Source organism: Bos mutus, chromosome 27, assembly GCF_027580195.1.
Source record: "Bos mutus isolate GX-2022 chromosome 27, NWIPB_WYAK_1.1, whole genome shotgun sequence".
NCBI lineage: Eukaryota > Metazoa > Chordata > Mammalia > Artiodactyla > Bovidae > Bos > Bos mutus.
In genome coordinates, this window is record NC_091643.1 from 42975329 (window position 1) to 42998965 (window position 23637).

The 23637-nt window shown below is 41.9% G+C and overlaps 2 long non-coding RNA genes across 2 annotated transcripts in view; one reads left to right on the forward strand and one right to left on the reverse strand.

Moving 5' to 3' along the window:
- LOC138985969 (uncharacterized) overlaps positions 1–20127 on the forward strand; it is a 37043-nt gene extending 16916 nt beyond the window's left edge. The window contains exons 2-5 of the long non-coding RNA XR_011462897.1: positions 758–913; positions 14960–15004; positions 16545–16682; positions 17456–20127. This is a non-coding gene — a long non-coding RNA (uncharacterized lncRNA). The remainder of the gene's footprint in view (positions 1–757; positions 914–14959; positions 15005–16544; positions 16683–17455) is intronic.
- Positions 10705–22165, reverse strand: LOC106701751 (uncharacterized). The gene is made up of 4 exons (XR_011462896.1): positions 21562–22165; positions 19574–19660; positions 17521–17632; positions 10705–15092 (listed from the first exon to the last, which is right to left on the reverse strand). It is a non-coding gene; the product is annotated as an uncharacterized lncRNA (long non-coding RNA).
- Positions 22166–23637: the final 1472 nt, after the last annotated feature.

Consider the following 23637-nt stretch of genomic DNA (forward strand, 5'->3'; position numbering starts at 1 on the left):
CGTCTAGTCAAGGCTATGGTTTTTCCAGTGGTCATGTATGGATGTGAGAGTTGGACTGTGAAGAAAGCTGAGCGCCGAAGAATTGATGCTTTTGAACTGTGGTGTTGGAGAAGACTCTTGAGAGTCCCTTGGACTGCAAGGAGATCCGACCAGTCCATTCTGAAGGAGATCAGCCCTGGGTGTTCTTTGGAAGGAATGATGCTAAAGCTGAAACTCCAGTCAACACCTCATGCGAAGAGTTGACTCATTGGAAAAGACTCTGATGCTGGGAGGGATTGGGGGCAGGAGGAAAAGGGGATGACAGAGGATGAGATGGTTGGATGGCATCACTGACTCGATGGGTGTGAGTTTGAGTGAATCCCGGGAGTTGGTGATGGACTGGGAGGCCTGACTTGCTGCGATTCATGGGGTCGCAAAGAGTCGGACACGACTGAGCGACTGAACTGAACTGAACTGAATAATGAGCAATGTTGAGCATCTTTTCATGTGTTCGTTAGCCATCTGTATGTCTTCTTTGGAGAAATGTCTATTTAAGTCTTTTCCCCACTTTTAAATTGAGTTGTTTGTTTTTCTGGTATTGAGTTGTATGAGCTGCTTGTATATTTTGGAAATTAATCCTTTGTCAGTTGTTTCATTTGCTATTCTCACATTCTGCAGGTTGTCTTTTCACCTTGCTTATAGTTTCCTTGCTGTGCAAAAGCTGTTAAGTTTAATCAGGTCCCACTTATTTACTTTTTTAAAATTTCCATTACTCTAGGAGGTGGGCCCTGCTGCTGCTGCTGCTGCTGCTAAGTCACTTCAGTCATGTCCAACTCTGTGCGACCCCATAGACGGCAGCCCACCAGGCTCCCCCGTCCCTGGGATTCTCCAGGCAAGAACACCGGAGTGGGTTGCCATTGCCTTCTCCTAGGAGGTGGGTCATAGAGGATCTTATTTTGATTTATGTCATTGAGTGTTCTGCCTATGTTTTCCTCTAAGAGTTTTACAGTTTCTGCTCTTACATTTAGCTCTTTAATCCATTTTGAGTTTATCTTTGTGTATGGTATTAAGAAGTGTTCTAATTTCATTCTTTTACATGTAGCTGCCCAGTTTTCCCAGCACCATTTATTGAAGAGGCTGTCTTTGCCACATTGTATATTCTTGCCTCCTTTGTCAAAAATAAGGTACCCATAGGTGCATGGGTTTATTTCTTGGCTTTCTATCTTGTTCCATTGGTCTATATTTCTGTTTTTGTGCCAGTACCATACTGTCTTGATGACTGTCAGTTCAGTTCAGTCACTCAGTCGTGTCCAACTCTTAGTAACCCCATGAATCGCAGCAGGCCAGGCCTCCCTGTCCATCACCAACTCCCGGAGTTCACTCAGACTCACACCCATGGAGTCAGTGATGCCATCCAGCCATCTCATCCTCTGTCATCCCCTTCTCCTCCTGCCCCCAATCCCTGCCAGCATCAGAGTCTTTTCCAATGAGTCAACTCTTCACATGAGGTGGCCAAAGTACTGGCGTTTCAGCTTTAGCATCATTCCTTCCAAAGAACATCCAAGACTGATCTCCTTCAGAATGGACTGGTTGGATCTCCTTGCAGTCCAAGGGACTCTCAAGAGTCTTCTCCAACACCACAGTTCAAAAGCATCAATTCTTTGGTGCTCAGCTTTCTTCACAGTCCAACTCTCACATCCATACATGACCACTGGAAAAACCATAGCCTTGACTAGATGGATCTTTGTTGGCAAAGTAATGTCTCTGCTTTTGAATATGCTATCTAGGTTGGTCATAACTTTTCTTCCAAGGAGTAAGGGTCTTTTAATTTCATGGCTGCGATCACCATCTGCAGTGATTTTGGAGCCCCAAAAAATAAAGTCTGACACTGTTTCCACTGTTTCCCCATCTATTTCCCATGAAGTGATGGGATTAGATGCCATGATCTTCGTTTTCTGAATGTTGAGTTTTAGGCCAACTTTTTACTCTCCTCTTTCACCTTCATCAAGAGGCTTTTTATGACTTCATCAAGAGGCTTGATGATTGTAGCTTTGTAGTATAATCTGAAGTCAGGAAGGTTGATTCCTCCAGCTCCATTCTTCTTTCTTAAGACTGCTTTGGCTATTGAGGGAATTTTGTGTTTCCATATGAATTGTGAAATTTTGTCTTCTGGTTCTGTGAAAATTCCACTGGTAATTTGATAGGGATTGCATTGAATCTGTAGGTTGTATTTGGTAATATAGTCATTTTCACAATATTGATTCATCCTACCCAGGAACATGGACTATCTCTCTGTTTATGTCATCTTTGATTCATTTAATTAGTGTTGTGTAATAATTTTCTGTGTACAGTTTTCTTGTCTCCTTAGATAAGTTTATCCCTAGATATTTTATTCTTTTTGTTGCAATGGTGAATGGGATTGATTCCTTAATTTCTCTTTCTGATTTTTCATTGTTAGTATATAGAAATGCAAGTGATTTCTGTGTATTGATTCTGTATCCTGCAAGTTTGCTAAATTCACTGATTAGCTCTAGTAATTTTCTAATACTATCTCTAGGGTATTCTGTGTATAGTGTCATGTCATCTGCAAACAGTGAGAGCTTTACTTCTTCTTTTCTGATCTGGATTCCTTTTATTTTTCGTCTCTGATTGCTATAACTAGGACTTCCAGAACTGTGCTGAAATATACTGGTGAAGGTGGACACCCTTGTCTTGTTCCTGATCTTAGGGGTAATGCTTTCAGCTTTTCACCATTCAGAATGATGTTTGCTATAGGCTTATCATATTTGGCCTTTACTATGTTGAGGTAGGTTCCTTCTTTGCCCACTCTTTGAAGAGTTTTCATCATAAATGGTGCTGAATTTTGTCAAAGGCTTGACAGGCTTTTTGAAAGGCTTCTGTAAAGATGCAGAAAATCTGCATCTATTGAGATTATCATATAGTCTTCAAGTTTCAGTTTGTTAATATGGTGTGTCACATTGATTGATTTCCATATATTGAAGAATCCTTGCATCCCTGGAATAAACCCAACTTGATCATAATATATGAGCTTTTTGATGTGTTGCTGAATTCTGTTTGCTAAAACTCTGTTCAGGATTTTTGCATCTGTGTTCATCAATGATATTGGCCTGTAGTTTTCTTTTTTTGTGTTGTCTTTGGTTTTGGTATCAGGGTGATGGTGGCCTCATAGAATGAGTTTGGAAGTGTTTCTTCCTCTGTGGTATTTTGAAAGAGTTTTAGAAGGATAGGCATTAGCTCTTCTCTAAATGTTTGATAGAATTCTGTGAAGCCATCAGGTCCTGGGTTTTTGTTTTTTTGGGAGATTTTTGATCACAGCTTCAATTTCAGTGCATGTAATTTGGTTGTTCATAACTTCTATTTCTTCCTGGCTCAGTCTTGGAAGATTGAACTGTTCTAAGAATCTGTCCATTTCTTCCAGGTTATCCATCTTATTGCCATATAGTTATTCTTAATAGTCTCTTATAATCCTTTGTATTTCTGCACTGTCTGTTGTAACCTCTACTTTTTCATTTCTAATTCTGTTGATTTGAGTCTTCTCTCTTTTTTTCTTGATGAGTCTGGTTAAAGGTTTGTCAGTTTTGTTTATATTTTCTCAAAGAATGAGCTTTTAGTTTTATTAATCTTTACTATTGTTTCTTTCATTTCTTTTTCATGTATTTCTACTCTGACCTTTATGATTTCTTTCCTTCTGCTAATTTTGGGGGGGTTTTGTTCTTTTTTTCCAGTTGTTTTAGGTGTAAAGTTAGGCTGTCTATTCGATGTTTTTTCTTGTTTCTTGTGTATTGCTATCAACCTCCCTCTTAGAACTTCGTTTGCTGCTTCCCACAGGTTTTGAGTTGTCGTGTTTTCATTGTCATTTGTTTCTAGAAATTTTTTGATTTCCCTTTTGATTTCTTCAGTAGCCTGTTGGTTATTTAGAAACGTATTGTTTAATCTCCATGTGTTTGTGGTTTTTTACAGGGTTTTTTGTGTGTAATTGATATCTAGTCTCATAGCATTGTGGTCAGAAAAGAAGCTTGATACAGTTTCAGTTTTCTTAAATTTACTGAGGTTTGATTTGTGACCCACAATGTGGTCTATCCTGGAGAATGTTCATGTGCACTTGAGAAGAAGGTGTGTTCTGCATTTGGATGGAATGTCCTGAAGATATCAATGAGATCCATCTCATCTCATGTATATTTAAGACTTGTATTTCCTTATTAATTTTCTTTGATGATCTGTCCATTGGTGTGAGTGGGGTGTTAAAGTCTCCTACTATTACTGTGTTACTGTCCATTTTTCCTTTTATGTCTGTTAGTGTTCTCTTATGTATTGAGGTGCTCCTAGTTGGATGCATAGATATTTACAATTGTTATGTCTTCCTCTTGGATTGATCCCTTGATCATTATGTAGTGTCCTTCCTTATCTCTTGTAATATTCTTTATTTTAAAGTCTATTTTGTCTGATATGAGGATTGCTACTCCAGCTTTCCTTTGCTTCCCATTTGCATGGAATATATTTTCCCATCCTCTCACTTGCAGTCTATATGTGTCTTTAGGTCTGAAGTGGATTTCTTGTAGACAGCATATAAATGGGTCTTGTTTTTGTAACTATTCAGCCAGTCTGTGTCTTTTGGGTGGAGCATTTGATCCATTTACATTTAAAGTAACTATTGATATATATGTTCCTATTGCCATTTTCTTAATTGTTTGGGGTTTGATTGTGTAGATCTTTTCCTTCTCTAGTATTTCTTGACTATATAAGTCCCTTTAACATTTGTTGTAAAGCTGGTTTGGTGGTACTAAATTCTGTTAACTTTTGCTTGTCTGAAAAGCTTTTGATTTCTCCATCAGTTTTGAATCAGATTCTTGCTGGGTACAGAAATTTTGGTTGTAGATATTTCCCTTTCAGTACTTTAAATATATCCTGCCTTTCCCTTCTGACATGCAGAGTTTCTGCTGAAAGGTTGGCTGTTAAACGTATGGGGTTTCCCTTGTATGTTACTTGTTGCTTTTCCCTTGTTGTTTTTAATATTCTTTCTTTGTGTTTAATTTTGTTAGTTTGATTAGTATGTGTCTTGGTGTGTTTCTCCTTGGGTTTATCCTGTGTGTGGGACTCTTTGCACCTCGTGGACTTGATTGACTATTTCCTTGTCCACGTTGGGAAAAAATTTCAACTATAATCTCTTCAAAATTTTTCTCATACCCCTTCTTTTTCTCTTCTTCTTCTGGGATCCCTATAATTCAAATGTTGGTGCATTTGATATTGTCCCTGAGGTCTCTGAGGCTAACCTCAGTTCTTTTCATTCTTTTTACTTTATTCTGCTCTTCAAAAGTTATTTCCACCATTTTATCTTCCAGCTCACTGATTCATTCTTCTGCTTCAGATATTCTGCTATTAATTCCTTCTAGAGTATTTTTAATTTCAGTAATTGTGCTTTGTATGTTTATTCTTTCATTCTTCTAGGTCTTTGTTAATTGATTTTGGCATTTTCTCCATTCTGTTTTCAAGGTTTTGATCACCTTTAACTATCATTATCAGAGAAGGCAATGGCACCCCACTCCAGTACTCTTGCCTGGAAAATCCCATGGATGGAGGAGCCTGGTGGGCGGCAGTCCATGGGGTCGCTAAGAGTCGGACACGACTGAGCGACTTCACTTTCACTTCTTGCATTCATGCATTGGAGAAGGAAATGGCAACCCACTCCAGTGTTCTTGCCTGGAGAATCCCAGGGATGGAGGAGCCTGGTGGGCTGCCGTCTATGGGGTCGCACAGAGTCGGACACGACTGAAGCGACTGAGCAGCAGCAGCAGCAGCACTATCATCATTCTGAATTCTTTTTCCGGTCGTTTGCCTATTTCCTCTTCATCTGTTTGGACTTCTCTGTTTCTAGTTCGTTCCTTCATTTGTGCAGCATTTCTCTTCCTTTTAATTATTTTTTTCCTAAACTTATTGTGTTTGAGGTCTCCTTTTCCCAGGCTTCACAACTGAATCCTTTCTTCCTTTTGGTTTCTGGCCTCCTAAGGATGATCCAGTGGTTTGTGTAAGTTTCGTATAGCGTGAGATTTGTCCTGAGTCTTTGTTTGTTTTTCCTCTGACGGGCAAGGCTGAGTGAGATGGTAATACTAATCCTGTCTGCTGACGACTAGGCTTGCATTTTTGTTTTGTTTGTTGTTTAGGTGCTACTGGTGGTTGGGTGATGCCAGGTCTTGTATGCAAGTGGTTTTCTTTGTGTGAGTTCTCACTGTTTGATACTCCCTAGGGTTAGTTCTCTGGTAGTCTAGGGTCTTAGAGTCAGTGCTTCAGGGCTTGATCTCTCCGGCGCTCACAGATCTTTCTTCTTGTGATCGCACTACAAGTGTGGCTACCTTGTTGGTTATTTCCATAGATCAAATATATTTGATCTATGGATCAAATACAGTTTTTCCTTCAGAATCTCGTGGACAGACTGAACAAAATAACAGTTCTGGAGTCTAGAAGTCCAAGGTCAGGGTGCCAGTGTGGCCCAGGTCTCACTGAGGGATGTCTTCCCCTTAGGTCCTCACAAGGGCTCTCCGATGCATGCTGGGAGAAAAAACCCTTTACCTAAAAAAATTGCTTTTTTAAACTGAGATGCATCAATAAAAGCTCTCTAGGAGCAAACAAGTTTTAAAGAATGACAGCAAGAGAATATCAAAACTAAATTTTGGAGATGTGAACATCTGGGCATAAGTCTTACGTATCTGATGTAACACAATCTGTATATCAGTTCAGTTCAGCCGCTCAGTCACGTCTGACTCTTTGAGACCCCATGAACCACAGCACACCAGGCCTCCCTGTCCATCACCAACTCCCGGAGTCCACTCAAACCCATGTCCATTGAGCCAGTGATGCCATCTAACCATCTTATCCTCTGTTGTCCCCTTCTCCTCCTGCCCTCAATCTTTCGCAGCATCAGGGTCTTTTCCAATGAGTCAGGTCTTCGCATCAGGTGGCCAAAGTATTGGAGTTTCAGCTTCAACATCAGTCCTTCCAATAAACACCTAGGACTGATCTCCTTTAGGATAGACTGATTGGATTTCCTTGCAGTCCAAGGGACTCTCAAGAGTCTTCTCCAACACCACAGTTCAAAAGCATCAATTTTTCAGCGCTCAGCTTTCTTTATAGTACAACTGTCACATTTGTACATGACTACTGGAAAAACCATAGCCTTGACTAGACGGACCTTTGTTGGCAAAGTAATATCTCTACTTTTTAATATGCTGTCTAGGTTGGTCATAACTTTCCTTCCAAGGAGTAATCGTCTTTTAATTTCATGGCTGCAATCACCATCTGCAGTGAAATCTGTGTGTAATCTGCAGCAAATTAATTTGTTTTTCACAACTGGCTTTGTAACCTTTAAAGTGAGGAGATAGAACCATCCTGCCTCGGTCACTGAGATGACCTAGTGAGAGGCAGCAGGTGCAAAGCCCTGGTAACAGCAGCCAGCACTTGGCCCATGTTGGTGCCCCCTCAGCCAGAAGACTAGCAGAGGGTCTGGTGTGGGAGACCCTTGGGTACCTACTGTCAACTTCAGCTCCGCCTGGGAGGCTTCAGTGAGGGTCACATCCTCTTTGCTGTTAGTTGCATTGAACCAGTCAACAGCGGCACAGGCTGTCTTTTCCCTAAATATTCGTAATATCCCTTCCTCACTGAATGGGTGAAAAACACATCTGAAGGAGCTGTGGGACGTAAACAGACAAATATTAGCACACACAGAACAATTACATTAGACATTTTAATACACAGAAGGCATAGCACTGCTCATTAAGACAGCACAACAGTGGCGATGGTGATGACGAAGAAGACCTGTCTCCATGTCCCTTCACAGCAGGTTTGTAAGAGTCAGGTGAGCCGGGTGGGAGCAGGCAGGTTACTGTGACATGCAGTCATCTGTCACTGGGGTGGATGCCAGCGCACCTGTGTTACCAGATCCACAAGGGCCAGCGTGTGTGGTGAACTGGGACTGCAGACACTAGGTAAGGTCTCATCAGCCAGGCTGAGCTGGAAATCACTACTGCCGTGTCACTGACTGTCCGAGTCCACTTGGTGTGGGAAGACTTAGGAGGCTCAGAGGAACTGACATCTGCCAGGGCCCTTCTGCCCTCAGAAAGCCTGCATTTCACAGCACCACTCTTGACTGCACAGACCCAGCTTATGGAAACAAAGATGCTTTATTTCCCAAGATCTTTATTTTGTAAGTAAAGCCAATCTCTCATCTAGCTCTTCTGCTCTACTCTACTCCCCCTGATGAGAAATAGTCCAGAATTGATAAGAAAGCTAGACTAAATGATGTCAAAAACCAAAGGCAAACTGTCTTCTTAAAATATTACAATTCATCTGGGACAGGAATTCTTACAAAGATTATTGAGCTATTCTCTTCACTGGATACCAAAAAAATAAACTTTTTCACATTTCTGCTAATATGTTTAAAATTCTATCTTTGCAGTATTGCTGTAACATTTTACAGGGGCATTGATGTAAATATGCATCAGTGAATCCACTACATGTCTCTCTGCTCTGTCTCATGACATGTGTAAATCGTTTAATTGGACAACATCCGCCGCGAGTGGGACTGGTCACAAGGTACTTTTGGACTTCCTAGGTATAAAGAAAGATGCTGGTCTCCCTAAATGTGTTTTTAGCAAACGCACTTATGGCCACAGTGTGGTGAGGACAAAGCACAGAATCCCTGGTTGCGCTTTTCTTTCTGGCTTCACTGGACGTTTGCCTGTTTTCCCAGACAGGCTGACCCTACAAGACGTCTCCCAACAACAGAACAATGTCAGCACTTGCTGGGGCTTTGATGGACCCAACTTCCTAATAGTAATAATTTTAAAACTCAAGTTTGAAGCAAGGACTTGACGCAGGCCTCTGACACAGCTGCTGATTGATCAGGACACTGAGCAGGCCCGTCATCAGCAGTATCACCAAGGCCCACTTTTCATCAGCAAGCCCGAGATGCCTTGTCTTTTTTTTTCTAAAATAAAAAGCCTTTTAAACAGTATCCAGATCGCTTTCCCTAGTTGGAAGGGGCATACCCAGTGGAAGCTGTGAATGTGCCGAGGCCCTCTCGTTGGCGGATCAGGTGGGCCAGCCTGGCTGGGCACCAGCAGAAGCAACAGGTTGCCGGGGCAGTTCCGACTGTGCTCAGCTGCGACCACTGGGGACATGGAGGATCCTTTTGGGTCCTTGTCCTCTGACCTGTTGCTGGTGGTTTGCAGTGTAATGTAACCACCACAGTGGAGGTGCTAGACTGTGTGCCTATACAAAGAAGCTGTTTCATCAGTGCTTCCCTTCAGAGAGGACAGGGCACATTGAGGTAGAGTCTGCAACGCTATAGCTGATTCATACTGATGTTTGGTAGAAACCAATGCAATATTGTAAAGCAATTATCCTTCAATTAGAAATAAATTTAAAAAGCTTGCAGGTTTGTCACTGACCTTGACAAAATCAGCAAACAGAACACACCACCACCATCCACTGTGTTTCCTTCAATCAAAGAAAACATTGCCTGGATAGAGCACTGATTTCTGTGTTTGATTTGTAAATAACATTTATATAAAATAGTTCAGAAAAAACATTTTAAGGTAGTTCTCATACTTCATGGTGTACAATGCATGAATTCCTTTAACCATGTTGGAACTTTTTGCCTCGTCTAAGAATTAAATGCAAAACCCAGCAACTGTGACTGAACTTACAGCATTTCACATACACATACAGCACTTACAGCTCTCCACATTTGATCCTGGAACAGAGTTTATGTCTAAGAAACCAGTGTGAAAACCTGAATAAAGAAAACACCAGAAAATGCAACTTATCTAAGTGTTTTCTGTTCTGTTTTTAAGTTTGACTTACATTATAATTCGGGGGCACACTATATTGTTTAAATAGTCTCTAAATTTATAACATACAACAGGCCAGGTGATTTGGAGTAACGAATATCTTCATTAGGAAATAAACCTGCACCTTGCTTGTTTGCTGCCGCATGCATTAAGCAAGGTATGACACACAACAGAAAGCGAGAATTAATGTATCGGAGATGGAGGATGTCTGATGATGGAGAACTTAAGGAAGGATGTATGCCACATGTGAACTGCTGGAATGCACAGCTGATGCTGTCACGACCGTTGTTTACTGTAGCATCCTCATGTGGAGGAAAGACGCACAACCCTCTTTATAAGGCTCCCTGTTACACCTCATTCCGGTTCAACATCTGAGTCCACTTCTGCCTACAAAGTGCCCAAGCCTCCTTTCAGTAAAACAGCGTGGGACAATGGCAGAGGTTTTCCTTTTAAGTAAAGTACTGATATTCCATTAACAAACCACCGTTATGAGGGGAACAGGAACCTGTGTGGGCTTGGTGTTTTAAATAACTGAAACATTAATTTGTTCATGGACTAAACGAATCAGAAATTTGGCTTCACAGAGTAGAGAACTGAACATCTTATTTGATTTAAATCTGTAACTGTTCTGGTATACTAACCTGGAGTTTAGTAACTGTTTTATTAACTTCTCTCCTTTATTGACAAGTAAAAAGACAAATTATCACTTTGAAAAAACATTTATTTTCAAATAAGTTTGAAAAAATGTCAAACCAAAGCAATGTTCGTTTCTCCAGATCTTTAAAATTTATTTTAATTGGGGGCTAATTACTTTACGATATTATGTTTGTTTTTGCCATACATTGACATGAATCAGCCACACATGTACATGTGTCCCCCCACCCCGTCCTGAACGCCCCTCCACCTCCCTCCCCATCCCATCCCTCTGGGTTGTCCGAGTGCACCAGCTTTGGGTGCCCTGCTTCATGCGTGAAACTTAGACTTGTCATTATTTCACATATGGTGATACATATGTTTCACTGCTCTTCTCTCAAATCATCCCACCCTCACCCTCTCTCACAGAATCCAGGGGTCTGTTCTTATGTCTGTGTCTCTTTTGCTGTCTCACATATAGGGTCATTGTTACCATCTTTCTAAATTCCATATATATGCATTAATATACTGTATTGGTTTTTTTCTTTCTGACTTCACTCTGTATAATAGGCTCCAATTTCATCCACCTCATTAGAACTGACTCAATTGCATTCTTTTTTATAGCTGAGTAATATTCCATTCTGTATATGTACCACAACTTTCTTATCCATCTGCCACTGAACATCTAGGTTGCTTCCACGTCCTAGCTATTGTAAACAGTCCTGCAATGAACATTGGGGTACACAGTTCAGTTCAGTCGCTCAGTTGTGTCCAACTCTTTGCAACCCCATGGACTACAGCACGCCAGGCCTCCCTGTCCATCACCAACTCCTGGAGTTTACTCAAACTCATGTCCATTGAGTCAGTGACGTTATCCAACCAACTCATCCTCTGTCGTCCCCTTCTGCCTTCAGTCTTTCCCAGCATCAGCGTCTTTTCAAATTAGTCAGTTCTTTATATCAGGTGGCCAAAGTATTGGAGTTTCAGCTTCAGCATCAGTCCTTCCAATGAATATTCAGGACTTATTTCCTTTAGGATTTACTGGTTTGATCTCCTTGCTGTCCAAAAAACTCTCAAGAGTCTTCTCCCCAACACCACTATTCTAAAACATTAATTCTTTGGCACTCAGCTTTCTTTATAGTCCAACTCTCACATCCATACATGACTACTGGAAAAACCATAGCCTTGACTAGATGGACCTTTGTTGGCAAAGTAATGTCTCTGCTTTTTAATATGCTGTCTAGGTTGGTCATAACTTTCCTTCTAAGGAGTAAGTGTCTTTTAATTTCATGGCTGTGGTCACCATCTACAGTGATTTTGGAGCCCCCCAAAATAAAGTCTGACACTGTTTCCCCATCTATTTGCCATGAAGTGATGGGACCAGATACTATGATCTTAGTTTTCTGAATGTTGAGCTTTAAACCAACTTTTTCACTCTCCTCTTTCACTTTAATCAAGAGGCTCTTTAGTTCTTCTTTGCTTTCTGCCATAAGGGTGGTGTCATCTCCATATCTGAGGTTATTAATATTTCTCTCGGCAATCTTGATTACAGTTTGTGCTTCATCCAGCCCAGCGTTTCTCATGGAAGAAATGAAATAGCCATCATAGTCAACAGAAGAATCCAAAAGGCAGTACTTGGATACACTCAAAATGACAGAATGATCTCTGTTTGTTTCCAAGGCAAATCATTCAATATCATAGTAATCCAAGTCTATGCCCCAAAATGCTGAAGAAGCTGAAGTTGAATGGTTCTGTGAAGACCTACAAGGCCTTCTAGAACTGACACCCCAAAAAGATGTCCTTTTCATTATAGGGGACTAGAATGCAAAAGTAGGAAGTCAGGAAACACCTGGAGTAACAGGCAAATTTGGCCTTGGAGTACAGAATGAAGCAGGGCAAAGACTAATAGAGTTTTGCCAAGGAATACACTGGTCATAACAAACACCCTCTTCCAACAACACAAAAGAAGACTCTACATGTGGACATCACCAGATGGTCAACACTGATATCAGATTATTTTCTTTACAGCCAAAGATGGAGAAGCTCTATACAGTCAGCAAAAACAACACCAGGAGCTGACTGTGGCTCAGATAATGAACTCCTTATTGCCAAATTCAGACTTAAATTGAAGAAAGTAGAGATAATCACTAGACCATTCAGGTATGGTTTAAATCAAATCCCTTACAGTGGAAGTGACAGATTCAAGGGATTAAATCTGATAGAGTGCCTGAAGAACTATGGACAGAGGTTTGTGACATTGTACAGAAGACAGGGATCAAGACCATCCCCAAGAAAAAGAAATGCAAAAAAGCAAAATGGCTGTCTGAGGAGGCCTTACAAATAGCTGTGAAAAGAAGAGAAGCAAAAAGCAAAGGAGAAAAGGAAAAATATACCCATGTGAATGCAGAGTTCCAAAGAATAGCAAGGAGAGATGAGAAAGCCTTCCTCGGTGATCAGTGCAAAGAAATAGAGGAAAACTATAGAATGGGAAAGACTAGAGATCTCTTCAAGAAAATCAGAGATACCAAGGGAACACTTGCAAAGATGAGCTCAACAAATAAAGGGGGCACCTGTCTCTTTCAGTTGTGGTTTCCTCAGTGTGTATGCCCAGCAGTGGGACTGCTGGGTGGTATGGCAGTTCTTTTTCTGTTTCCTGGTTTTTAAGGAGTCTCCACACTTTTCTCCATAGCGGCTATATTAGTTTGCATTCCCACCAACAGTGTAAGAGGGTTCCCTTTTCTTCACACCCTCTGTAGCATTTGTTTGTACACTTTTTGATGGCAGCCATTCTGACCAGTGTAAGGTGGTACCTCATTGTGGTTTTAATTTGCATTTCTCTGATAATGAGTGATGTTGAGCATCTTTTCATGTTTTTTAGTCATCTGCCTTCTTTGGAGAAATGTCTGTTATTTCTTTGACCCATTGTTTAATTGGGTTATTTTTCTGGTATTGAGCTGCATGAGCTGCTTGGATATTTTGGAGATTAATTCTTTGTTGTTTCGTTTACTGTTATTTTCTCCCATTATGAAGGCTGTCTTTTCACCTTGTTTATATTTTCCTTCGTTGTGCAAAAGTTTTTAAGTTTAATCAGGTCCCGTTTGTTTATTTTTGCTTTTATTTCCATTACTTAGGGAAGTGGGTCATGGAGGATCTTGCTGTGATTTATATCAGAGAGTGTTCTGCCTATTTTTCCTCTAAGAGTTTTATAGTTTGTGGTCTTACATTTAGATCTTTAATCCATTTTGAGTTTACTTTTGTGTATGGTGTTATAAAATGTTCTAGTTTCATTCTTTTATAGATGGTTGACCAGTTTTTCCAGCACCACTTGTTAAACAGGTTGTCTTTTCTCCATTGTATATTTTTGCCTCCTTTGTGAAAGATAAGGTGTCCATAGGTGTGTGGATTTATCTCTGGGCTTTCTATTTTGTTCCATTGATCTATATTTCTGTCTTTGTGCCAGTACCATGCTGTGTTGATGACCATAGCTTTGTAGTATAGTCTGAAGTCAGGCAGGTTGATTCCTCCAATTCCATTTTTCTTTCTCAAGATTTCTTTGGCTGTTCGAGGTTTTTTGTATTTCCATACAAATTGTGAAATTATTTGTTCTAGTTCTGTGAAAAATACTGTTGGTAGCTTGATAGGGATTGCATTGAATCTATAGATTGCTCTGGGTGGCATACTCATTTTCACTAAATTGATTCATCCAGTCCATGAGCATGGTATATTTCTCCATCTATTTGTGACATCTTTGATTTCTTTCATCAGTGTTTTACAGGTTCCTATATATAGGTCTTTTGTTTCTTTAGGTAAATTTATTCCTAACTGTTTTATTCTTTTCATTTCAATGGTGAATGGGATTATTTCCTTAATTTTTTTTTCTGTTTTCTCATTGTTGGTGTATAGGAATGCAAGGGACTTCTGTGGATTAATTTTATATCCTGCAGCTTTACTATATTCACTGATTAGCTCTAGTAATTTCTGGTCATGTCTTTAGGTTTTCTATGTAGAGGATCATGTCATCAGCAAACAGTGGGAGTTTTAATTCTTCTTTTCCAATCTGGATTCATTTTATTTCTTTTTCTTCTCAGATTGCTGTAGTTAGATTTTCCAAAACTATGTTGAATAGTAGTGGTGAGAGTGGGCACCCTTGTCTTGTTCTTGATTTTAGAGCAAATGCTTTCAATGTTTTTCTATTGAGGATAATCTTTGCTGTGGATTTATCATAGATGGCTTTTATTGTGTTGAGGTGTGTTCTTTCTATGCCTACTTTCTGGAGAGTTTTTATCATTAATGGGTGTTGAATTTTGTCAAAAGCTTTCTTTGCATCTGTTGAGATAATCATATGGATTTTATCTTTCAGTTTGTTAATATGGTGATTCACATTGATTGATTTGCAAATATTGAAGAATCCTTGCATCCCTGGGGTAAAACCCACTTGGTCATGATGTATGATCTTTTTAATGTTTTTGGATTCTGTTTCCCAGAATTTTGGCTCAGATCCACCTGCGAGGAAGAATCCCAGATAGCAGGTATATACCAAGGTGTAGCCAAAGGTGGGGAGGTCTATGGCTTTCACATCTGCATGGGCTGGTATTTCAGGCTGGCAGCAGGCATGAGCTGAAATGGGATTTAGTCCATTAGTAAGTCCACTGGAGCCTAAGCATATGTGTCAAAGGAAATACAGAGAAAGAGATGGAAATGGCTATAAAGTTAGTTTACCATTTAAAATTGAGAATATGGGAGCTTTACAGATCACTGACACTCTGGTCTCTGCAGCTTACAGCACAGCAGAGCCTTGGTGTTGCCAGGTCTCTCTCTTCCTCTCCCTCCACCCCTCCCTCACTCTCTCCTCCTCCTCTGTCTCTGTCTGTCTTCTATTTATCATCTATCTATCATCTGTCTATCTAGTCTCCTTCTTTGCATACATGTGTGTATGTAATTATGTTATATAAATTTAGAAATCATAGCTTTAAAATAAACACTTCTGACATACTGTTAAGATAAATGGGGCCTCCCTGGTGGCTCAGATGGTAAACAGTCTGCCTGCAATGCAGGAGACCCAGGTTCAGTCTCTTGGTTAGGACAATCCCCTGGAGAAGGGAATGGCTACTCACTCCAGTATTCTTGCCCAGAGAATTCCTTGGACAGAGGAGCCTGGCAGGCCACTGTCCATGGGGTTGCAAAAAATTGGGCACAACTGAGCAACTAACACTAAGATAAATAATATGTTAAATTTCCTTAAAAGAACAGTCCTTTAAACTAAACACAAAGAGATTAATATGTACTTTAAAATACGCTTTGATTTTTGTCCAGTAGCAACTGGAAAATTTACTGCTCAGTTAAATGAATAATTAATTTTGGTCAAAATCCACTGTGTGTTTAGAAAGTTAATTGAAATATATATTCTTATTTCCTTTAAAAATATCATTTAGGAGTAAATAAGATTGTAATTGTTTTTGTTGTTTAGTTGCTAAGTCGTGTCTGACTCTTGTGACCACATGGACTGTAGCCTGCCAGGCTCCTCTGTCCATGGGATTTTCCAGGCAAGAATACTGGAGTGGGTTGCCATTTCCTTCCACAGGAGTTCTTCCCACCCCAGAATCGAACCTGTGTCTCCTGCATTAGCAGCCAGATTGTTTACTGCTGAGCCACCAGGGAATCCCCAAGGTTGTAATATGCTGTGCTTTGTGTATGTGCTGTGCTAAATTGCTTCAGTCATGGCCAGCTATTTGTGACCCTATGGACTGTAGCCGCCAGACTCTTCTGTTCATGAGATTCTCCAGGCAAGAATACTGGAGCGGATTGCCATGCCCTCCTCCCAGGGATCTTCCTGACCCAGGGATCAAAGCCAAGTCACTAACTTATGTCTCCTGCATTGGCAGGTGGGTTCTTAACCACTAGCGCCCCCTGGGAAGCCCCATGCTTGATCTCAAATAAGTTATCATTCTTCATAGAGTACACATTTATATCTCAAATATAGGACTTGGCCAAGTATTATAAAACAAGTTTATATGATTAATGTCACTAATGCAATCTTTTTAAGTATTGTAATATTTTTCACTTTGACAGATTTTCAAAGTGGTGGTGGTTTAGTTGCTAGGTCAACTCTTGCGACCCCATAGACTGTAGCCTGCCAGCCTCCTGTCCATGGGATTTCCCAGGCAAGAATACTGGAGCCGTTTCCATTTCCTTCTCCAAATTTTCAAGGTAATGAAGACCTAATGTTAGCTAGCTCCACACACAGACGCACACACCTATGTGTATATACATACATATACATGCATGTATGTGTGATATCTCTGTATAACATTCACACAGAGGATTCACGTAGAGATTTAGAATAGAGATGATAGCTTTGAAATAAATACTGATACATAAATACACAAAATTCACAACTTACATACTCAGAAGATATTTGTATAGTAAGAGTTAGATACTACCTTGCCCTAGATTGGTAGAGGATGAAGGGTTGATTACTAATCATTGCATTTCTCCTAATTCTAATGATTAAATCACAAAACAAAACTTGGTCCTAAGTATTTGAATTATCAATTCATATGGACTCCAAAAAGAATAGTTTAAACATTTGTATTAATACTCTGATGAGTCACATGATCTTTAGTGACCTGAGGTGAACATCCTAGGGGAGCAGTAGCACATGCAGGTTTTCTCTCGGTGAGTGTTGACCAGCATGTTATTCACTGGTCTTTGGTTAAGGACAGTTTCTCAGGCTTTGGGGCCTGGGTATCACCGGAGGTGCCTGGGGACTACAGACTGGGGTCCCCCTGCTCCTCTTCACCCGACCTGCCCTTGGCCCCCAGAGCTCAGATACCGCAGGGGTGTGCAGGATAGCACTCAAGATTCAAACTTCAACCAACTCTGGGTGCTGCTGCTGATGCTTCCAGGGAGTCAGACTCTGAGAAATGAGTTTAGGGAATGGAAAGTAAACAAACAAAAATAAGCCCCTCATTGTTTCTCAGGAAGGTGAATTCTTCCAGCTGCTGGAGAGTGGACAGGCCCTGCCCTTGCACAGGGTCACACTTACGGATGCACTCCGTCTGGATGCCGCTCCACGTCAGGTTCGCCAGGCAAGTTCGAGTTGTAGAGCCTTGGACGTGGTAACCTTTTCGGCACCAGAAAAACACCATACTTCCAACCTGGAGGGGAAAGCCAGCACCAAGCTCAGAGGTGACGTGGACACACTCACACTGGAAAGCACGCTCCAGGGTCAGGTCTGAATCAACGTGTACATGTAAAATGTGGGCTAAAGTGTCAGACACAGTTGTTCTTATTGTTTAGTTGCTCAGTTGTGTCCAACTGTTTTGTGACCCCCATGGGGGTCACAGTAGCCTGCCAGGCTCCTCTGTCCAAGGTATTTCTCAGACAAGAATACTGGATTAAGCTGCCATTTCCTTCTCCAGGGGATTTTTCCAACTGAGAGATCAAACCCACATCTTGTGCTTGGCAGTGTTAGACACAGTACAGGTTGTTCAGTGGAGCGTGTGAGGTCTTAGATACAGTGACTCATGATTATTTAGAAGCAGTTTATTTGGGTAACAAAAGTATGCCTTTTCTCTTTAGTTTTAGCCTTATCTCTCTTTAGTTTGTGATCATTTTCTTTTCCTTTTCTTTTTTTTTTTTCTTTTCCTTTTCTGTTTTTCTTTCTTTTTTTTTTTTCCCCTCTGCTACTCCTATTCTGGGCTTCCCAGGTGGGTCGGCAGTAAAGAATCTACCTGCCCAGGCAGGAGACCTGGGTTCGATCCCTGGGTTGGGAAGATCCCCTGGAGGAGGAAATGGCAACCCACTCCAGTGTTCTTGCCTGGAGAATCCCCATGGACAGAGAAACCTGGTGGGCTACAGTCCCTAGGGTCGCAAAAGAGTCAGACGTGACTTTGAGACTAAACAAGTCCTATTCTAAGCAATTAGTGTTTGTTAGCAAATTATTTTAGCACTTGGGGGAACTGGCTTGGAGGCTGATAAGGACTCCATCATAGAATCCTCCACAACTATTCTTCTGATGGTCTCAGTCATCTCTTTAAAAGATGGCATCCGGACTTTAAAATGATTAGTAAATCTTGCCTTGGGTCCAACCTGTTATCCAGGATAGTGTAACTACTCTGTCATAAGGGGAATGGTGGGTTCATCCCTCCCGATTAGCTTCTCACAGCAGATCACAGGACTGCGTCACTGAAAGCAATCGTCATGAAGGTTCACTTACTACAGGCCACATGCAGGCAAGTTAGCGATCACTGAAACCAGGGGTGACCACAACTTGGGTTTCTTATGGTGAGTGAGTGAGAACACCCACATCTTGTATTTTCTGGTATTGCAATATGTTCAGCATATGCCAGAAAACGTTACCTGAAGCTGTAAGGCCACACACAAGACCCTGCATAAAATGCGCTAGATTTAACCTTGGGGACCTGTGAGGCTGTCCTTGCAGAGTGAACCAAGGCTGTCAGGAAGGAGCCAGTGTGGCATCAGGGCAATCAAATGAGGACAGTTTACACTTCAGGAAAAAGGAGGAGAAGTGGCTGAAGAAGAGACTTTTATTCTCAATGAATGGAAACAGTAACTTGAAAGTAGTGTGTATATTCAGCTCTGCCTTTCAAAGCCATCTGATCAGAGAACCTGAAGTCACTCAATTACTTAAGATGGTTGAAATATTTTATTTCAAGCTTCTTCAATTTCCATTTTCAGGTATTTCTCTGATATTCGTGTTAATGTACTTTGAAGGCATTTTCTTCTGTTTTTGTCTCTGGAATTTAATGTTATTAACCTATTCTATCTAGTCATCAAGTGGAGTCTTCTTATGTGAATCAGTGGAAAATCACCCTGTTTGAGATTTGCTGTGTCAATTCAGCAGACAGAAAGAAATATACATGCTTTCAAACAGAAATTCATATACCAATTAATCCTGTGTGAATAAGATACCATTGTCTCAGTTCTAACAGTTAAAATAATGAGAAATCCTCTCTGAATGGACTATATTTGGGCAAATGTAACATGAGTCAGATATGCTATATAAACACATGTATATTTAAGTATCAATTACATTTTGAAATAGAGAAAAACATAGTAAAATAAAAATGGAATACCTCATATCCTCCTGAGCTCTTCTGTATTCCAAACTGTGGAGTACCAAGGTCTGGACAGGTGTCATGAGCAGGATCTGAAACTCACAACTTAAAAAAAAAATCAGAACCAGATATGGTTATTACAGAAATTCTAATATTTTCACTAAAAGGCCTTTCAGAATTCAGAAAATTGTGTTTTGACAAGTGGGCAAGATGTTTTGCAAGAAGGTTAAAAAATTAAATTGCTATTTTCATCTTTTTTCTGACTTCTTTAGATGTTAATCTTTAGTGCTTTATCAGACTCTAAATTGCTGTGAATATTATTTTCTATGTCAGAAGAAGCACATTCTTTTCCATTCTCTGGTTTAATTTTTCTCTACTGACATACTTTATTGGTTGGTTAATGATATATAATCTTCAATAATTACCTATTATGACCTTTTATTTTTTATTGTTAATTAATCGCCATCTCATTTGGTCATCTATTATTCTAAATGTCTTAAACTAATTTTCCTCAAGATTTCAAAATGGGGAATATACTTAATGCTTCAAAATAAAAGCATATGGCAGACCAACAGTGATATTTGTCTAAAACACTGTAGCACTTCAGCAATCAGCAAGTGGCTTCAGTACGGCAGCTCTCCAGCTGCTGATGGGAAAACAAAATGGATAACTTTACAAAAGTATGTTTTCAAGAGAAACTAACCTATTGGGAAGAGAAAAAAACATTTTTTTTTTAAGATTTTCAGAAATAGCTATATATGGATATGAAAGTTGGACTGTGAAGAAAGCTGAGCGCCGAAGAATTGATGCTTGTGAACTGTGGTGTTGGAGAAGACTCTTGAGAGTCCCTTGCAAGGAGATCTAACCAATCCGTTCTAAAGGAGATCAGTCCTGGGTGTTCTTTGGAAGGACTGATGCTAAAGCTGAAACTCCAATACTTTGGCCACTTCATGCGAAGAGTTGACTCATTGGAAAAGACTCTGATGCTGGGAGGGATTGGGGGCAGGAGGAGAAGGGGACGACAGAGGATGAGATGGCTGGATGGCATCACCGACTCAATGGACAAGAGTTTGGGTGAACTCCGGGAGTTGGTGACGGACAGGGAGGCCTGGCGTACTGCGATTCATGGGGTCGCAAAGAGTTGGACACTACTGAGCGACTCAACTGAACTGAAAGCAAAGCGATAGTTTTAGCCCAATGCAGTAAACTTTAATTAGAAAAAGCAGTGTTTCAAAGAAATTATTGTTGACACTGTATTTTTAAGTAGATATTTACTTTCTTGGAAAACAACCAGGGATAGAAGTCATTCCCTGCTTGCTGCGTGTGTGCAGAAGGCCCTCTCCTGCTTGGGGAAGCAGGGTGCACGGAGCGGCCAGCCATCACTTAGTCTGCAGGGCGAGGTGGAGGGAGGCTGGGAAGGAGGCAGGGAGGGTTCTGGTTCCTATGTCACTGATGCAGTGACTGTCGACCAGTATAATTTCCACCTGAACCCTTCCTAAGAGACAGAGATTTAGTCTAAAAATGAAGGGTTTAGGTCATGTAGAGAATCTCTTTTAACTTGTAAGTTTCACTTCATGTTGGAAGGTCAACAGAGCTCGCATGACCCTGTAGCCCTTTCAGCCGTGGCTGACAGAGCAGGTGGTTTACTGGGGAGCAGGGGTGGGCTGGGGGAGAGGGTGTCAGGCTCTGAAGTGGGGGGCCTTCTGGTGCCATGGCAACAGTGAGATCTTCAGCAAACTGGTCTTTCCCCTGAAGGTCGCAGTTGTCAGCTGACATGGGCAGAGGGGGAGCTGCCAGGGTAAGAGAGTCTAGAAGTTGTTTTTAAATGACTTGTCACGTCAGCTCCAGGCTCCGTGGCAGGATTTAAAAGAGGCTGCCATCAGCGTGGCTGGTCAGTGCCTGCACAGAGAATCTCCCAGGAGAGCATCACCTGTGTGCCCACAAACGCGCCAGCTTTAGAATGAAATGCCCTCTCCCCACCCCCAGGGCTGTCTTGCCATCATTACCGATGCAGGTGGGCTGGACGCCACTCCAGGTGCCGTCTGCCTGACAGACTCTCTGGGACGACCCCACCAGGAGGAAGGGGGACTTGCACTGGAAGAAGACTTCAGATCTGTAGGTGAAGCTCTTGCCGCTGAGGCGCCCCTCGGCAGGGGTGCCGGGGTCCCCGCAGAACACAGCTAGAGAAGACAACCAGGAGGTCAGTGCACAGTCTGTGCCCCTGGGTCAGGTTAGTCTATTCAGCTTCTCTAACTGCTTTCCGATAAATCCTCCCATTAAGCCCCTCAAGGCTCAGTGGGTAAAGAATCAGCCTGCAGTGCAGGAGATGCAGGTTCGATCCCTGGGTAGGGAATATCCCCTGGAGAAGGAAATGGCAACCCACTCCAGTCTTCTTGCCTAGAGAAGCCCATGGACAGAGGATCCTAGAGGCTATAGTCCAATGGGTCACAAAGCACATACACGCATTAAATCCTTAGGAATCAACGATGAAGAAAAGCACAGAATCTGCCCGTGGGCAGCGGGTCTCAAATGTGGAGTCTTTAACCTATTGCACCCTGGCTACAAGTCCCGCAGGCTCTCTTCCTCAGACTGCAGCCTGAGGTTTGTGTGCACTGGGGGACCTCGCCTTTCCAGACCCCTTGGCCTTCTATGGGGTCACACAGAGTTGGACACGACTGAAGCGACTTAGCAGCAGCAGCAGCAGCCTTCGCCGGAGAAGATGGCGGGCTGGGAGAGCTGGAAGCCATGGGCACAGCTGTAGCTGATGCTGGCACCCCAGTGGAAGTCCGTTCCTTCTACCTTCCCATCCTGGACCAGAGGAGGCTGGCCACACGTGACGGCTGTCAGAGAACAAACAGGATTCAACATTCTAGAGTTTCCACCACAACACAATGCTCCAATGTCATTTTGCATGACATCTACAAGGGGCTAAATTTTTTAACAGCGAAATTACTGAGGAAGAGAGTAAATCAAAAGAATAAAACTTTTATCCAATATTTCCTCATTAGTTTAGATCAAGTATACAAAAGCAAAGTCAAAACATTTCACACCATGAAAGTGGAGTAAACAACACAGTCTCAGTATGTATAAGACCAAGAAAGAAAGAATGCTATTCCACTGTCTTCTTATGTGTGTCCAACTCGTTGTGACCCCATGGACTGTTGCCCTCCAGGCTCCTCTGTCCATGGGGATTCTCCAGGCAAGAGTACTAGAGTGGGTTGCCATGCCCTTACCAGAGGCAAATCCAGCCATAATGTGGTCCTATGACGTGAGAAGAAATGTTTGAGTTTATATACACAGATGGTAAGAATTTCTCTATCTGTACTTTTTTCTTTAAATAAAGATAGCATATAGTTTCCAAAAGACATACATAGGCTGCTGATGCACTTGCTGAAGAATTGAGCACTAACACTTGCGTGGTTAGAGAAGACCCTGTAAGAAACCGCTTTGCCAGGGTTCTGTCACATCCAGGGGCTTCCCAGGAGTGACTTGCCCACTGGTGCTGGTGTCTGCCTGGCCCGCTCCAGCCATTGTTCTGTGACGCCTGGTCTAAGAGCTCCCTGAAAACCCAAGAGCTCCGAGACTTCACGCTGGAGAAGGTTTGCCGCTGACAGTCTGGGCACGGAAGGCGGCGGGAGAGGAGACTCAGCCCTGTTTCCTCACCTGCACTTTCTCACAGGTGCTCACACCTTCTCACATGAGAAAGACACACAGACACAACCACACGTGCACGCCCGGAAGCTGGAAACGGGCCCTCCTCTTGCCATTCTCTTTCTCTCCATCTATCCACTCATTCAACAAAGATTCCTGCAGAACCCCCAAGTGAAGACTGGGGGAACAGTCTATAGACAGGTCGAGGTCAGGTGACAAGGCCCCCAGGTGGGAACAGTGATGAGTGACATGGCTCCAGGGAGGAGTGGACAGGGTGGCCAGCAGGAGAAGAGGAGGTCTCCTCCGTGAGGGCCCGGATGGCTGTGGAAGGATTGTTAATCCACAGACACCAAACAGAGGGACAAGATCTACACAGATGGATCTGAAGTCCAGAGATCAGACGTTCTAGGAATAAGCGCCATGGACACACT